Source organism: Macaca fascicularis, chromosome 9 (assembly GCF_037993035.2).
Source record: "Macaca fascicularis isolate 582-1 chromosome 9, T2T-MFA8v1.1".
Taxonomy (NCBI): Eukaryota; Metazoa; Chordata; class Mammalia; order Primates; family Cercopithecidae; genus Macaca; species Macaca fascicularis.
This window is the reverse complement of record NC_088383.1, coordinates 7,504,313-7,518,172: the sequence shown is the minus strand read 5'-3', so window position 1 is coordinate 7,518,172 and position 13,860 is coordinate 7,504,313. Positions and strand designations below refer to the sequence as shown.

Genomic DNA, 13,860 nt, shown 5'->3' with positions numbered 1-13,860 from the left:
CAGGGAACTCATCCTAGAGAAACTGATGTTCAGGCCAAACCTGAAGGAGGCCTTGTGCCCTGGGCTCCAGCCTGCCAGGATGCTAAGAAGCAAACAGGGGCTGATGCAAACGGAGTTGGGTGGGGAAGATGAATCAGAGATGGATCTGGGGCATGGGGGCTGGGCAGGTCCTGTTGGGAAAAGGAAGCCCTGGGGCCTGGGGCAGAGTGGCAGGTATGACTCTGCTGTTAGGGAATCTTTCTTTCTGGCTGCTTGTGCTGAGGGCAGGCTGCAGTGGAACAAGTACTGGAGGAGTCCTCCCTCCCATCAGGAGTCCTCCCCAGTGCCATCCTGTATTGATACAAATGCATGTTTCACCATGCACATCTGTGCTTGTGTATAAATACATACAATAAGATCTTGCTGTCTGGCAGATAAGAGTTTGATACAGAACAGCTCACTCCAGCTTTCCTGTTCTATGTATGCTGCAGTTCTTCCCTCTAAAACTGAACTTGCACGTGAAAATGACTTGCATCTGTTTTTATTGATACACTGATGTGCTCTACTCACATTCTTATTTGATTGTCATCAGTAAAGCAATTAGAAGGAAAAAAATCTAAACTACTATGTGTGTATTACTCTGTTAACACGTTTTTCTCTTGCAGGTTGAACAGCTGGTTTCTTGAACCAATATATAACATTCATTGGAGTGATTTCCCACCCGCTCCTGCTAGGTACCCTGGCCACCTGGAAAGAGGACTTCCAAAGTTCAAACAGCAGTCTGTTGTGAAACTAGAATTTACTTAAAACTTACTCCATATCTCTAATGGTTGTAGATGTTTACAATGGAGAAAATTCAAAGGCGTTTTTCTTTTGTGTTTTGCATTTCTTTCTGATTAACCAATTAACTCAGATGTGAGCTCATGTCGTAAACTTAGTTGGCGCTCTCCAAATATTTATTGAATAATTAATTAATTTTAAGTATCAGGTAAATTCAATTGATTACAGCAAACTACAGAACCAGTGGCTGAAAATAACTGTGAAGTAAATGCTACAGAGGAAGAGCTATTTGAACAGCTACTTTGCTTCAAGATGGGATCTGAAAACGGATTCTTGGAGCTACTTGCGTATGAGAAGGACTGCCTGAAATGATATTTTCTTTAGGCTTCCCAGAATTTGAATGAGAAGAGAGGGGCCGCTTGAAGACACGGTAGAAGATTGAAAATATCCCTGGTACTAAAGCCTTCGCAGTTCCTCAACCACAACTGCTCTGATTGCCAGCAACAGATGCCATTGGGCCCCATTCTCATCAGCTTTTGAAAATTGCAACAATTAACAGTGTTCTTCTCAAGAGAACACTCTTCTGACATGGGTTTTCATGTTTAAAGTAAAAAAGGAACACCCCACAAACATTCTTTCTGAACTACACCTTTTCTATTTTCTAGTGGAAATTGTAACCACAGGTTGCCATGTTTTCCTTCCTGTGTTTGAAAACCACATGTGTTTTAGTGAAAACATTAAGGTGAGTAATGAAATGGAAGATTTCAAAGTGCCAGCCACCTGTCACTAGAAATGGAAATATCTCACTTAATCCTTCTTCTAAGGCAATAAATTAGAGTGAGTTGAAGATGTAATTTTTAGTCAATCCATCTCAGCTCAATAAAAATCACGTATCCTGATCTGGAGTAAAAATATTATACAAATATTTGTCAGAGTTAGGTTCTTTTGCACTTTATGGATTTGTTAAATGGAAAGAAATGTTATCTCGTCCATTGCTTTGTTATACAGCAGAGGAAACTGAGGCCCAGAGAGATGATGGGACTCCCCAAGTCCTCATGGCTTGTCAGTGGTGGAGCCCAGACATGTCATGATCATGAATCTGGAGTTCTAGGACTCTGAAGTCCACCATCGGCCACCACAGCACACTGCCCTGTTCCCCTGCTCACAGAGCAGGTAACAGCAGAAAAGGGGCGGGGAGGGACAATATTGAGTGCTTCTTAGGAACTTCCACGTTTTATTTCAACTCATTCTCACCTGTGAGGTAGATAAATACAGCAGAGGTGTGTTATACAAACTAACCAGCACTTACTATGTGAGCATGTTCTTCAAGTATCAATGGAAGACGTTTGTTACGAGGATTTGTTGCCATTACAGGTGAGGAAGAAGGTGATGATGTTTCTTTAAGGCTGAGAGTGAGAAGCCAAACAAGTTAACATCTATGCTTTTCCAAAAGCATAGCTTGACATTTTCCTCTATTTCTCTGACTTTCTCAGCAACACCAGAAATATCCTTAGGACCATAAGATAATTGCCAGTCGACTCCCTGGAGGGGAAGGTAACTCAGCAGCCACAGGTGTCTGCCAGTGAAAAGCTGAAGGTGCAGCTGGATGAGGAGAGGAGTCAGGAGCCTGATGTCCATTCCCACCTGGCCACGTGCGGCTTCCTCTGCCTGCCTCACTCTGTCACCCTGTGCCCCCCTCTGCTCTGGGCATAGCTGGCTACTGAGGGATGAGACCCTCGGGACGCTTTCTCCTTGAATATCTCCCATCCCAGCACTCGATCCTGGATTTAGCAGCTTTACAAACTCAGTTTTGTCTGGGTAATCAGTACATGATGCAAAAGCATGCAAGAGACTCATGTGTCATCCGTCACGGAGGGTCTGCCTCAGATCACCGATATTGTTCAATCACTTGGGGGGCTAAACCACAGATCAGAATGGTTCTCCGTGAGCAAAGACAAATGTGGCAAGACAATAATTAAGAGGATATTTATCTGAAGCTATCAGAGGTGAATCCTCCAGCAGTTTAGGAATATTTTCAACTCTTTAAGGAAAGAAGTACAATTAAGTACAATGGAACAATTCAGAAAACAAGATGACAAATTTTTATCGTCCAACTCTCTTTTATTTATTTTTCCATAAGTTTTTGGGGTACAGGTGGTATTTGGTTACAGGAGTAAGTTCTTTAGTGGTGATTTGTGAGATTTTGGTGCACCCATCACCCAAGCAGTATACATTGCACCGTATTTCTAGTCTTTTAGCCCTCGCCCCCCTCCCACCTTCCCCCTAAGTCCCCAAAGTCCATAGTATCATCCTTAGGCCTTTGCATCCTCACAGCTTAGCTCCCACATATCAGTGAGAACATACGATGTTTGGTTTTCCATTCCTGAATTACTTCACTTAGAATAACAGTCTCCAGTCTCATCCAGGTCACTGCAAATGCTGTTAATTCATTCCTTTTTATGGCTGAGTAGTCTTCCAACATGTAAATGTACCACAGTTTCTTTATCCACCAACCCTCCTTTTAAATATTCTTTGTCAAGCCCCAAGACTTTTAGCCTTAACATCTTATCTTTTATGAACTCAAATTAAAATCTCCCAGATGATTATGTTCCCTGTACTTACACTTTATGTCAGTGACGTGATGACACTTTCATCTCACAGATGAGACGCGCCACCTCTGAGGGACAGAGTGAGGAAATCCTCACCACTCCTGCTTGTTCTTGGTGCCTTCTTGCTATTGGATTCCATTTAGAAATTGGCATGGTCTGTCTTTTGCCCAGGTTGAGATAAATTCTACTTTTTAAGTGTTTAAGGCATGTAACCACTAACTACAATGTAAAATTCACACTTTACTGAACTTTTTCCTTTACAGATAATTTTTACAGCATTATTATTTGCTCTACGCAAGACATGGTGCCAGGAAACCAGAGGAGATACCAGAAGAGATCTAAAACAAACTCAAGTCTGGGGGGGCAGAGATGGGGGTGGAGAGGGAGGAAACAGGAGAGAGGAAGAGAGAAAGATGACTGTGAAATCAAGAGGTCAGAGGAAGCCTCACAGAGAAGCAGGGGGCTGGAATCGTAGCAGTGAGGATGGGAAAGGACTGGAGACACCATTTTAACTAACATTTCACTCATCAAATAAGAAAAAAGGATTCAGAAAGTATGCATGGCTTATTTAAGGTCACACTGTCACCAAGCCTAACTTGTTACCTTACAGAATAGCAGAGAGAGAGGGAGAGAGAGAGAACACACTGGTCCCCTGCCCTCCACTCACTAAGCTCCTGACGAATTCTCAGTCACCTGGGAAACCAACCCTGTTTCTGGCTACATAGAAAGGGCTATGTTATATTAATATATTATATTAAATATAATAATATCATACTTGATTTTCAAATAATCTTTTTACCGGAGTTGACACATGCAGAAAAGAATGCAAGTCACAAATGCACAGCTAGATGAACTTTTACAAAGTGGACCTACCTATTACCTACCTGCTACATCAAGTCATAAAAATAGCGCCATAAGCCATCCTGGTGCTCCCCCCCTGACACTCCAGCACCCGCCTCCCCAGATGCAGTAGCTACTCTCGTGACTTTCCATTACATGAATTAATTTTACCTGTTTTTGGATTTAATGTAAATAAAATCGTACAGTGTGTCTTTTTTTTGGACCTGGCTTCTTTTACTTGACATTTTGCTTTCAGCATGTGTTCAAGCTGTGGCGTGTTTCCACTGATGAAAATACCACAGTTTACCACAGTTTTAGTGTGCAGTCTCCAGTTGGTGGATGCTTGCGTTTTTTCTACTCTGGGTTGATTATGAACTGGGCTGCAGTGAACATGGTGTAGATGTCCTTTAGTGCCTATGTCTACATTTTTGTAGGGTATGTACCCACGACATGCCTGGGTCACTGGTTTTGCATATGCTCAGCTTTAGTAGGTACTGCTAAACCGTTTTCCAAAGTTGTATGAATTTACATAAGAATTCCACTTTCTCCACTCCCTCCTCATGATGTACATAATGGACTCACTATGTCCAGGGAGTTACAAAGTAGAGCATTGAACTTTTTGAATTTTCTTTCCTAGCTAAGAAGTAGAAGAAAGAATTTAAGTTGAGAACTGTGGGAGAAGTTCTTCATTCTATCCAAACGCAATCACAAGAAAAAGAGAATGTGTGAGTCTGCAAAAGGTAAGTAAATGTAGAGAGGTTTGGGGAAACAGACACAGGTATAAGGGTTTTGTTTTTTAAAAATCTTTTTAGGGCTTTGACTTTATGGAGTGTACAAAGACTATAACCTCAAGAACTCAGGTTTAAAGAATTTCAGTTCTTCTATTGTTCGGTTTCTTTAGCTCAGGTTTTTACTACGTTCCTAGGAAAGGTGGAAGCTTGGGAGTAAAGCTATGGTAGCTAAAATGTGCTGCACTAAGCTGAGTTTTATCGAGAAGCCTTTTAAGTTCTTAAATGTTTATGTCTTTTCTATTTCCCTTGGCAGAGCAAGGGACAGGACAGAAAGGTTCTGGGAAACAACCATCATGTCTTTTGCTCAAGAGAAACTTTCTCAGTGTGATTAAAATCCAGTCCACATTTCTGCAGCCCTCCCAAATTGATGTAACTCCTCCATTTACATACCTAATCTGGCAGTTCCGTATCAGTTGCTTGAGACTTGACCTTTTCCTCTTGTTAAAAGCCCATGATCCCAGATATTAAACAAGGAATTTGTGGTTTTCTTTCACTGTGCAGTGGAAATGCTTTTAAAAGTTGCTTTGGAAGAAAGAAAATTTGAAGTCATTCTTTGGCGTTATAAGGGCAGATTTAAACAGTATCATTACTCATTCTTTGAGTTTTTTTTATATGTGTAGGAACAATATTTGTCCTTCAGTAAAAAGCAAAGTAGCTTGTCCTATTCAGAGCAACCAGAACATTCCAATCAGCCATCTAAAAATCACATCTGCAATTTTCTAAAAAATTAGAACATCAGCAAATCAAGTCAAAACCAAACAAACAATTGTAAAAATGATGTTGTGGCCTAAACTATAAACTGTATGATATAGAAAATGTGGGCTTCAGTCTCAAGATATGTGACCTCAGCCACAAGGAGGATAAAATGCCAAAGTACTGACAGGTATCTTTATATTTTGAGATTAGCAATGACTTCAAATTTCTTTTATAGACAGTTTTATATATTTCAAAATATTTATGGTGAATATTTATCACTTCATAATCAGGCAACCAGTAAAAGTTATTTTTAAAATAAAATAATTCAAAAAAGTATAGATAAATGAATATTTAAAAATACCAAAATGTTATCTGTCTGTGGGTGGTGACATTCTGACTAATCTTTTTTCTTTTCTCTAATTTCTAGTTGTGTGTGTGTGTGTGTTTGGGTATACATAATCTTTATCATAAGAAAAATAACAAACATTTCTCGAAATCTATATGTGGAATACGACCCTTTCTTTTAGCCTTTGCAGTTGGTGGTCCGAATTCTCTAGACAGAGCTCAGCGTGGCTCCTAACGAAGCCTGCCTGGGTTCTCATCCTGGCTCTGCCTCTCACTTGCTTTGTGGTCTTGTGTAAGTTATTTACTTTCTCTGAGCCTCAAGTCGTCATCTGTAATGTGTGCACAGTCCCCATATCATAGGATTGCCGTAGGGTTAAATAAGATCATATATGGAAAATACTGTGATGCAAATGCTCTATAACGGGTAGTTGTTAATTCAAATTGCACCATTCTCTTCTTGAGGCTTATAGGGATCAAAGCACGTTAGAGGGTATGGCTAATCAATCTTACCTATAAAAATGCTGGGAGGTGATATGAATATACCCTCCTTTTAGTAATTTTAAAATCACCACTTTGAGAAGAGTTTGTGAAATAATGCATGACATTTGTAATCTGCGTAGAAAAACAAACACATTTTCTGTTTTCAAATACCACGTATCTTTGATCTTCACACATCTTATCTCCATCAAGTTCTCATAAGAGATATGAAAAGATTAGTTCATTTTTAAAATTATTTTTAATATTATACAAATATTAGAAATAGAATTGTAAGCCAATAGAAATACAAATGTGAGCTATTAAGACTATTTCTTAAGTATAAGAGATTTTTCTTCAGTCATCATCGTGCATTTTATTTAAGTACCAGGCAATCCAGGTGCGGTTTTGTTTGTTTTAATGAGTAAACTGGAGATCGAACATCTGCCTTCTGGGTGATCTGCTGGACTCCACATGCATGACTTTCTCTCTCTTACGTGCTGCCTCTACCTAGTGATAGGCAGACAAAAAGGAAGGAAAGAAGAGAAAGGAAAGGAAATGTCAGCTTGGCTCCACTCACAGCAGATGAGCCAATCCAAGGTGAAAGAAATAACCCGTCTCCAGGTTTGCGGTTGCGTCCCAAATAAACATTTTGAGGGTGAGATGCTTGCGTTGAGGGATAAACTGCGACCAAGAAACAAAGCACGTCTAAGTGACTCACACAACAGGCACACATAGTCAGCCACATTAGGCCACTGTGCTAAGCCACCAAGAAAAAAAAAAATCTTTACATTTTTGTTCCACAGAAGTTTTTCTTTAAGAGTGAATGGTCGAAGTGATGATGTAGCCAAAAAAGCTGGACACAACACAGAGAGTAATGATTTTCAGTGTTTTCCTGGTACCACCAGTATAGCCTTTTATGCAGGTGTTTGCAATTTTTTTATGCCAGTGAATATAGGAAATTAGCAATGAATACCACTAGAAGCAAATTGTAGTACATCCCCCATCACTGACAATTAGTACTTTAATTTGATAGTATCAGAATTTTATAGCTGGAAGAAACCTGATAGAATATCCTGTGTAGCCCGGCATACTTTCTGTAAAATGAGAAATCTCTTCCCAATTTGTGTGTGTGTGTGTGTGTGTGTGTGTGTGTCTGGATGGCAGAATAAAGCCAGGCTATGGACAAAGGAGAAGGGAATGATGAGGGTCAGGTGTGGCATTTGCCTTTTCAAAAAAGAGACTGAGTTACTGACTCTAAAGTAAGGTGCCTTTCAAATCTAAACAGATAAAGTGACATACTCAAAAGTAAGTTCCCTTTCAAATCTCAAGCAATTGCACTACGTCAAACGATGAAATTGCAACCATCAAATTTATCAATATGACAGTTTTCATCTTGATTTCTTCCTCCTGGATTTACAGATGAATTCTCAGATTGATTAATCCTTCCTGGGGAGGACTTGCCATTAAAACGTGTGGTCTTTTGGGTTTTCAGGTTGCTGTTGTTTTACCCTGCTGGAAGATAATCACTAAAAAGCAGTCTCTGGGGATTATCTAATCAATATCTCTTTAATTTCAGACAAAATTTTATACCCACTTGGGCCATAGTTATTCTGCTAATATCTCTAGGCTTCCCAAATCCAGGAGAACTGTGTCTGGGGGATCTTTAGAAATACTTGGACTGACTAGTTTTATGTTGGTTCTACCCTTAGAATCCAGAAACACACCAGAAGCATATCCTGTTAACTTCTATCTGTGTTAAGACAACATTGAAAACGTAATTATTCACTATCTGATTTAGAAACTAATGTCACAATTAGAGTCTCTGTATTGGTAGTGGTAACAACAACGATGACAACAAATTGTACCCATAGAATTTCCAAAGCCATAATTAAAACCAGATGGCAAATACTGTTTTTATAACTCCCACCTTTAAAAAAATAAAATACCAAAGGAACTGTTTCTTGTTTAATTTCATTCTTGTATAGTGTAATAGTAACTGATACCCAGGAAAAAACAATCTACTCTAAATATTCTACACAGTAAGGATTAAATTCATTTTCTATGGTTTTATTATTTAGTGGACATTGTGATACATTCTAATCTACACATTGCCCATCTATCCATGTCTTTTGTCCTCAGAATATCTTATTAATCAGAACTTTCATAAACATACACAATTCTTTGACTGTTTCAAGAGTCAGACTATAATTTCAGCTCTTGTCTTGTTTCTGTGAATATGATGGCAGAAATCATGGATTTGAAGATCAATCGGACCGGTATCAAGCAGTCCCCTACCACTTATTGGCTGAATGAGCTTAGGAAATCGTTTGTTTAACCTCCAAGGCTCAATTGTCTCATCTGTAAAATGAAGAGGATATTATCCAGCTCAGGGGATTCGTTGTTAGAATCAAATTAAATAATTAAAATAAAGTGTGTCACACTATGCCTCGACACAGGTAGTAAATGTACGATAAACATTAACTAATATTCACACATTATCTCTTTTTAAATGAAGGAATAATACATACTTCCCCTCCCTTGTGTAAGATTTTTTAAAGTAACTTAACATTACAAAGCATGTCTAATACATATTTTAAATAATGGAACTTTCAAATCTATATTGTAAACAGTTTTCAGACCTTAATCTAGGGTAAGGTTTACGTTCGCCTTTCACTGGTTTTCACTGGAAGAGTTGATATCAGTCTTACTATCAACAGTAATCGAGGTTCATCACTCCCCAAGAGGAGGGCCCGGCTTTTCATTTGTTTGTTTGTTTGTTTGTTTCAGGGTTTAGGGCTCTTTTCTGGCAATAACAATTTCTGACTTCTAATTATCTTTCTCCGGCTTGAAAATCTAAAGTTGGATTGAAGAAGAGAAATGACAACATCTCCCTTTTTCTTATCCAAGCTGTGAATTTAAAATACCTATGTTTTTGTTTGTTTGTTTATTTGTTTGTGCCTATCAACTCTGACCCATAGCTCCCAAAATAATTTTGATATTTTCTGAATAAATTGACACTAGACTTCACACATCGCTCATGTGTTCGGTTAGGGTAGGTCACTGTCCTCTAATTCCATGCTGATTCTTCTAGGGACTCTGGTGAGTCACTCGAAAAACAATTTCTGCCAAACCTTTGGGAAAGTATCAGTGGTTTGGTGGCCCAATTCTTCATCAAATAGTGCAAACTGGTTTCCTCCAAGCTGTGACTGCTGCAGAGACAGAAATGTCCTTGTTAAGTAACTCTGTCCTCAAATTTTCTATGTGTATCATATAGCCTGCTTCTCCCCGAATAGTACCTTTCTCCAAATCAAGACTCAAAATAAAATGTTTTCTTTTTAATTTCTATCCTAAATCTCATATAGAAGGAAGGATGCAAGAGGTAGTCTCCATGGAAGAGAGAGTATAATCACCAACTAGGTCCAAAACAAAAGCAAAGTGACGTCCTGGGTTCCTTTTTCCAGGTTCCGAGTTGCAGGAAAATGGGTTGTGGCAGCTCCGGGAGCAGACACATGGGAGTTCCTCCTTCCTCAGCTCTCAGGAGGGCTGCTGAATCCAAGGCAGGGGTCAGGTGCTTCCGAGATGAAGTGAACTGAATGAAGCGGCTACCGGACAGGCAGTCCTCAGCATTATTCCAGGAAACGTCAGGGTAGAACCTGAAAGAGGAAAAGAAGTACACAGCTGAAAGTTGGTGTGTGTTTAACGTAATGAGTGGAACCTCACCGCCCACGTGTCATCCCCTCCAGGAAACGCCATTTCCTCTTCCAGGAACAAAGGTGTGGAGAACTTCTGAGAGCAGCCGTGTTTATAAAATGAAGAGACTGTCTGATAGAAAACAGAAACACCCTGTGACCTGGGAAAGGAGGTGGCGGGTCTACAGGACGCTGGCATCAAGAATATCTAGAGGTGTCCACTACACCTAACGGATACCCAGAACAGACGTGAATTTTTTGTTTTAGATGAAATTTTAAGATGAAAAAATCCCAATTTTTTAGATATATGATGGATGTTGTTTTAAAAGATCCAGTCTTCAGGTTAACAGGTTTCCTATTGTAGGTTTCCGATTATAGGACGTCTGAGTAGCCAAGAGTCCTCAAAGATCAGTTGTCCAAAAGAGAAAGAAAGAGAAGCTGAGTGCACGATGTAAGAATGGAGACTTGGCCAGGTGCAGGGGCTTATGCCTGTAATCCCAGCACTTTGGGAGGCCGAGACGAGCGGATCACCTGAGGTGAGGCGTTCGAGACCAGCCTGGCTAACATGGCGAAACGCCATCTCTACTAAAAATACAAAAATTTGCATGGTGGCACATGCCTGTAATCCCAGCTACTCAGGAGGCTGAGGCAGGAGAATCACTTGAACCCAGAAGGTGGAGGTTGCAGTGAGCCGAGATTGTGCCACTGTACTCCAGCCTGGGTGACAGAACAAGACTCCATCTCAAAAAAAAAAAAAAAAAAAAAAAAAGAGAATTAATTATTCAGCAGCTCTTGAGATGGTGGCTCAAGCCTGACCTGGGTTTGAATCTTGGTTCTGGTACTTTATTAATTGTGGGATCTTGAGGGAGGTGCATAACCTTTCTAAGCCTCGTTTCTCTCTTCTGTTAAAGAGAGATGATGATGATGATGATGATACATATCACATAAGATTATGAAGATTACATGAGTGGTGCATCTAAAGTCATCACAGGCTGGGCATGGTGGTTCACCCCTATAATCCCAGCACTTTGGGAAGCTGAGGTATGAGCATCACTTGAGCCCAGGAGTTTAAAATCAGCCTGGGCAACATAGTGAGACTCCATCTCTACAAAAAAAAAATCTTTTTAAATATTAGCTTGGGCATGGTGGTGTGTGCCTGTAGTCCCAGCTATTTGGGAGGCTGAGGTGAGAGGATTACTTGGGTCCTGGGGGATCCAGGCTGCAGTGACCTATGATCATGCCACTGCACTCCAGCCTAGGCAACACAGCAAGACTCTGTCTCAAAAAGAAAAAAAAAAAAAGTCCTTCTCATACCTGGTGTATATACGAAACTTTTTCTGAAGCCACTAACTACTGATTAAATTAACAGGACATATGAGCTTCTTTTCAGTGCCTAATTGTCAATGAGAAACCCAGATATGGGGTGTGAGGAACTTACCATCGTTTAGGCACAGCAGCTGTTATCGGTTTGCCATTTCTTCTTTGCAGTGTAACAGGATCCACTGAAAAACAGTTGGAGAAAGAGCCAGGTGGATGGCACTCTGAGCTAGGGACGCTTCTGTTTTGTAGTTTGCAGAAAGAATCTGCTTGGGAATCACTGCTTCGGCTCTGCCTCCTTGTTTCCACACATAGACGCACTTTCCTGCCAAATTTCCATAGCAAATACCCAGTGAGCACCTACTATACGCCAGGTTCTGCTGATGTCAGAATGAGCCAGCACTTCTGAGGTACTGGCCACCCTTGAGCCTCCTGGCTAGGATCTTCCAAGAGCTACAGCCTCTGGCCTGAGGGTCAGTCCAATGCTGTTGGATATTGACAAATGTGGGGCTAATTTTAATGGAATATAGTTTTATCCTTAAAAGGTGTGTGTGTGTGTTGGCTTTATTGGGTTCATATGGATTAGGGGCATCATAATAACTCATTTCCCAGTGCACACCTGAGTGATTTAATCAAGTCATGAAACACCTTCTGGGCCTCAGTTTTCATCTGTCTTGCCATCCGCGGAGGTCCTTTTTAGCTGACATTCTATACTCCCATGACCAGAAGGCTGCTAATTCAACTCTGGGCTTTTGCTACACCTTTTTTGTTTGTTTGTTTGTTTTGTTTTGTTTTTGGGTGCAGAGTTTTGCTGTCCCTCAGACTGGGGTGCAGTGGTGCAATCTTGGCTCACTGCAACCTCCTCCTCCCAGGTTCAAATGATTCTCCAGCTTCAGCCTTCTGAGGAGCTGGGATTACAGGCAGGTGCCACAACACCCAGTTGATTTTTGTATTTTTAGGAAAGAAAGGATTTTGCCATGTTGGCCAGGCTAATCTCAAACTCCTGGCCTCAAGCGATCCACCTGCCTCATCCTCCCAAAGTGCTGACAATACAGGTGTGAGTCACCGCACCTGGCCTGTTTTGTTTTAATCGTTTTTAATGTCTCTCTCAAAACAAGAAAAGAAAAAAGGACAAAAAATTACTGTTTCACTTCTCAGATTCATCTGATCTTAGTACACTACAGCAAGAAAATACTTAATCAAGTACATTTTAATAATTTGATGTCATCATTGCAAGGAAACCATTAAGTGTATTAGTAACCAGACATACAATTTTCTAGCCTGAATGAGAAATTAGTTACATGGAGTACAGAAAGGAAACCACCCCAGTTATCCTCATTGTGACCATCATTAGTATTACCCACAAGGCATAAAAAGTCCTAAAATGACAAGCACGGTGGCAACATCACCTTTGCAGCTTCAAGCACAGTGAAGTTGACAACAGTTCCCCCTTGGCAATTGTGTATAAAACGACAATGTGCAGATACAGAAAATCAAAGTCCCAGGTCAGAAGCCACCTAGAAACGATGATCCCAGGACAGAAGTGTGCCCAAACTTCCCGGGGTAGGTCATTTTAAAAGGAGCAATGTTTACAAGACCTTTCTAGCGTAAAAAAAAAACCAGAGAAAACAGACACAGCTCTTTCCACCCAATCTGCTGGAGCGCCGTTTCGTTTTCAGTTTGGCGACAGGGAGGCATGTGGCCTCTCGCCCCTTTTCCTGACGCTGAGAATGTGGCCGGAGCCTGGGCGCTCCTGCTCGGCCTCGCCGCCCTCCCGGGGCTGTCCTGGGCCCTCCGGCCGCCGCCTCCCGCTCCAGTTCGCAGCTGGGCAACAAGTGGCTGGTAAGGAGGTGGGGAGCGGGAGGTGGGGAGCGGGAGCCGGGGCGCGCGACCGGGGGCGCACGGCGGGGGACCGAGCGCGCGTCCCTGGCCAGGGGTGCCGGGTCCCGGGAGGCTGGGCTGGCTGAGAGGCTGGCGAGCGCCCCCTGGCCGGCAACGCCTTCGGGGCGCACCCGCAGTGCGCCGGGCCCGCCAGCCCCGCCAGCCCCGCCAGCCCCGCCAGCCCCGCCAGCCCCGCCAGTCCCCGCGCAGTCCCCGAGCCACCGGGCAGCAGCGGCGCCGCGCACGCTCCAGGTAGGGCCCCGGGCCCCGCGCCCCGCGCCGCAGCCGGGAGGGAGCAGGCTGGAGGGGCTGAGACCCGTGGCGGGAAGGGCCACCCGGGGCCCCTCGGAGAGCCTCCGGGAAGGGGTGAGGGCTACCGGGGGAGCAGGCGGAGTAGGAAATGGAACCAAGAGGGCGCAGGAGCGCACCGGGGGGGCATTTCCCCGCTGGGTTTCT

The 13,860-nt window shown here is 42.2% G+C and overlaps 1 protein-coding gene and 2 long non-coding RNA genes across 10 annotated transcripts in view; 1 reads left to right on the top strand and 2 right to left on the bottom strand.

Annotated features, from left to right (window-relative positions):
• Positions 1-6,864: 6,864 nt before the first annotated feature.
• Positions 6,865-9,293, bottom strand: LOC141407643 (uncharacterized). Its single transcript, XR_012417446.1, has 2 exons — positions 9,157-9,293; positions 6,865-7,024 (listed from the first exon to the last, which is right to left on the bottom strand). It is a non-coding gene; the product is annotated as an uncharacterized lncRNA (long non-coding RNA).
• A 153-nt stretch (positions 9,294-9,446) lies between these two features.
• LOC141407642 (uncharacterized) lies at positions 9,447-10,197 on the bottom strand. Its single transcript, XR_012417445.1, has 2 exons — positions 9,928-10,197; positions 9,447-9,726 (listed from the first exon to the last, which is right to left on the bottom strand). It is a non-coding gene; the product is annotated as an uncharacterized lncRNA (long non-coding RNA).
• A 3,003-nt stretch (positions 10,198-13,200) lies between these two features.
• Positions 13,201-13,860, top strand: part of PRKCQ (protein kinase C theta) — a 144,222-nt gene continuing 143,562 nt past the window's right edge. For 5 of the 8 annotated variants that reach the window (XM_074000950.1, XM_005564579.5, XM_065520263.2 and 2 more), the window contains exon 1: positions 13,602-13,656. The gene's annotated coding sequence lies outside the window, so the exon portion shown is untranslated. Of the gene's footprint in view, positions 13,366-13,601; positions 13,657-13,860 lie in introns of those variants that run through there. The other 3 variants (XM_005564580.5, XM_074000948.1, XM_074000947.1) reach the window with 1 other exon arrangement.